A 4485-nucleotide genomic window follows, 5' to 3' on the forward strand; every position below is an offset into this window, starting at 1 on the left:
AGGAGGTGAGTTATTGTGTATTGACATACTTGAGTAGATGGGGAGGGCTCGGGGAGGGATTGATAGACAGCTGCAAATGTGTCTGGCAGTTAAAGAGACAGAGTGGCTGTAATTGGGGGGCTCAGTACTTTAAATGGCTGTCTTTCATGTGGAACTGAAGAAGTCAATAACCCTACAGTAGATTAACTTTAATGAGGTGGCAGCGCTCATCAGTTTGAAAAAAAAGAAACATTGTGTAAAAGTGGCAGCTTCTTTCTTTGCTCAGCATGTAGAGGGACAGAGAGAGAAGTAGATTTCCAGTCGGTTCAAATGTTCTGTCTAACCAGTGTTCTGTCGCAGGGTTGAATGCCAACTGCTGTTCGTCATTAATTTTTTGTTTTACTTTTCATTTATTGTTTTTGTGCTGTGCCATATGCCATTTTTCCTGAAAAAAACATCACACCACTCTCAAGACTGTCCCGTCCATACATATATCGTGGAGACGTGCGTCGCTATGGCTACGGTTGCCTAGCAACCACTAAAACCTCCCCCCCTTCCTTCTCACTGCGTTGTAAGTTAATTGGCCTGTGTTGGTTGCTGTGGCGATATTGCCTGTGATGGTTGCCATTAGCAAATTTTTATTTTGGGCCGTTGCCTTGATTCACCATGCTCAAACTGCATGGCGGGTTACTGTGGCGACCATGAACTGTGTTTGGTGCGTTGTGAGTTTCCTCTTATTATTTTGTCCTGGTTTTAATCCTTGCAAACACTGATCAATAACTGTCACTTTACCTCAGCATCTGTAAGTAATTGATTATCATGACATGCTGTTTTTCTTTCAAGTCCTCTAAAAGCTTCAATGCTCAGAGCTAAATTAGCCTGCTGTCCATCAAATATGGATATATTAGATGTTTTTCCTTTTAGGCTCTTTTGGTTTTTGATCAGTTTCCTTTTTGTCTGTCATGATTATCATTCTTACATATTCCCTCTGTTTAGTTGGTTGGTGTGGTAGTTTTCGGTGAGTGCGGGGTTTTTTGTTTGGTTGTAACTCAATTCCAAGTGACTTTGTGCCTGAACTTTGTTTGGTTTTTGTGAGACTGGAAATGTATTGAACGTGCCCCTGACTGTACGTGGTTAATTACATAGTATCTGTGTGTGTGTGTGTGTGTGTGTGTGTGTGTGTGTGTGTTTAAGGCCTGAGTGTGAGACAACGAGAAGGTGTGTGCATTTATATTTGAGTGTTTTGTATTGATTAGATGTGAAAAATATTCCTGTGTAAGTAAACCTGTGTGTGTGTGTTTGTGTGTGTGTGTGTGTGTGTTGTACCAACTGAGACACTAACCTTACTCTAGAAGGTTTTGGGTAAAGCTGTTTGGTTCCTGTGACACGTGCTGCTGGCTGAGGAACTGCATTCCTCTGTAGGAATTCTGGGACTCAAAAAAAACATAATATTAATAACCAAAAAGAAACTCTCGTAGTATTCAAATAGTGCATCCAGAAAATGTCCACTTAACTTTTCTAATAAACACATAATGTGTCGTATGCACGGGGTATCTGCAGGCCACTGACCAACTCTGAAAAGGTAAGAAATGTATTCAGTAAAAACGAAAGCCAGAAGAATAAAGGTTTTTAAAAATATATACACAGTTTAAATTCATCTCTACCTCTAAACGAGATTTGTATCATCTTTCTCAATGAACAAATCAATACATTTAGTTTCATATCAACCCTTTTACGCACAGTTTTCTCCGCCCCCCCTTAATAATATATATTATATATGTTGTTTGCGCTGAGTATGGTTCAATGTGTGCTCCTTCTAAGATAGTGTAATAAAATGCTGAATGACATCAGTTATTTCTTTTTACAATTAACATTCCTTTGTTTCTCTTGCACACATACAACATAAAAAAACTATGTTATTGGCCAAATAGTTATTTTAAACATCGGTAGACACCCAGAATTTCACAATTGGTGCTTTCCTACTGCACCAAATAGAAACATAATAGATTTCTTTGTACACATTTTCTTTAACTTCACCCTGACATATTTGATATCTTTAGACGTTTCACGATACCAAATCAGAATCATAATTTATAGAAGCTCAAGTAGGTTTGAGCAAAGATTCACATTTACTGCTCTGATACACAACTGGTGTCACATTTAGATAAACTGTCATTCCAGCGAGGTGTTAAAAGGTCACAAATAGATATTTCTGGTACCTGCAGATACCCTGTTTGCAGCATCACAAAATAAACGACCTGCCGGATGATTTGAATAGTCTTACCTCCCTGAGAAACTAGTTAGGTGAATGACATGCGTCTGAATATCATTAGAATAAATGTCAAATGATCTCCAACGGTTTTCTAAAAATCCGGAGGTCGTAGTTATCTCCCACCAGAATTCCTACTGTGCATGTTCTGAATTAATTTGCCTGCCAAAAGAGATGACAAACTATTTTCTAAGAACGTGCATACACTTGCAGCAGTATGACTGTCACTATTTGAGTTGCATGGACACTAGTTGATTACTGAGACTCCCCCAGAGGCATCAGTGCAAGCAGTGTGTATTGCAGACACCACTCCACTTCCAAAGGCTTAAATGTATCTGTTTTTAACGTGTGTGATTTGCTTTAAAATGCTCTGTGCTCTCTTTTCTTTTCTTTTCTCTCTCCTCTTCTTCTTCTTTACCTCCAGGAAAACCTAAGAGTTCAATCAAGAAAACCACTTGGGGATGTCCCAGCCTTTTTTGGTTGTTTGACCAACCGTATAGCACAGGAGCAACACTTCACAAAAAGCAGTATCACATGTATGCGCTTACAAAATCAACCAACAACAGCAGTAATGTCAGCATCGAAACACATCTACAGAATCCGCATCCGTAATATCAGAAGTGCTCCAAATTTCCTATCATTCCACAGCTGGATTCATTTATATTATGTACATACTCTATTGTTGGCAACGAGATCTACATGTTAAGAAAAAGCATATCACTGATGTTATTCTTCTGAACAGGGTTCTACTGTATAGTGTGATTTGTGGTCTATGGCGTGAACAGAAGGCCAGTCTACACAGTCGGAGGCAAAAGAAAATACTATTCTGTATGATTACCATTGGTAATATTGTTATGTAGAGTTAGTTTTATTATTTATACGTAAATTAAAAACATGGGGTAAACTGGAAGAGCTTTCCTCTCACTGTACATACCTTGGTGTAAAAGTGGAGTTTAAGGACTTTACAAGTTAAGATTCTCTGCTGCCACTACTTTTCAAATTAACAAAGCGGAAGTAATGGCTGGGAATTTTTCTATCTTGATTTTTTACGTTTAATTTATTTGGTAATCAATTTGATGAGGGGGCGGGGAGATGTGACAATTTGTTTTTTAATTTAAGAAGAAGAAGAAAAAAAAAGAGGATTCCTGTGGTCTTCAAGACAATGAACACTTATTATAGAGTTTTTAATTACATAAATGTACCTATGGAAGTAAAAAACAAAAACAAAACAAAACATAATGTTTCTTTATTTATTCTCTACAATTGCTGTTTTAAAACATATGTCTTTAAAAGAAAAATAAAGTAAAATTTAGAAAAAAAATGTGTCTGCTTCCCATTATGTGATTTACCTCAAATCAAAAATTCCTCTTTTTTTTATTTGTTCAGAGAACAGAAAGGGTTTCGGTGTGTGATCATGAAAGGGTTTGCTGCTCTCTAAAGGCCTGAACAAGTATTGAGGAACGTGGAAAACAACTGGCCTTCAGTAGTTGCATGTGGACCAAACTCACCAAGACCTACAGCAAGAACATAAACATAAACATATATCAGGGTTTATTTTGCTGCTGTTTGGATGAATTGTCATGTGGAGTATAATTACAAGAACATAATGTCCATTATAACTGCACATGTTAAATCATTGATAATGCCATGATTTATTGATGACACCGCATGCATAGTAATCCAGGTCAGGTCATGAAGAGGATGCAAAAGGCTGAGGTGTGTGTAGCCACAGCTGGAGTGCTCTTGCCACAGCTTTTTGGGTTTGGTCCGATGCGTCCAAACACGCCTCGGCCTCCTTTGGCATGCCTCGGTGTATGAAGGGCGATTAATGCCACAGACCCAGCAGGATGAGGAAAAATAAATCTGTTAACACTGCTGTTGCTGCAATCTGAGAAAAATGAAACACCTACCAAACACTGTAGCTTGAGGATGTGCTATTATGACTTATGTTGGGAAATATTAGCCCAACACATGACCAGAATAGGGAAAGCATTTAATGTGTAGGTTGAGTAAGATACTTAATACGCTCACATACCACAAACACATACACACACTTGCAATACGGATAAATAGTAATATTAAAAAGATCAATAATAATAAGACATGACATCGTATCAGAAGATTTGTACATCATTCCAAATGTTAGCGTACGTTATTAGGATATTGCATTTTATACACAGTTATGTTTCACTCTCAGTTAGGATATGACCCCACAACAAAGTACAGGAGGTTTGAAA

The sequence above is a fragment of the Echiichthys vipera genome (assembly GCF_963691815.1).
Source record: "Echiichthys vipera genome assembly, chromosome: 13".
Taxonomy (NCBI): Eukaryota; Metazoa; Chordata; class Actinopteri; order Perciformes; family Trachinidae; genus Echiichthys; species Echiichthys vipera.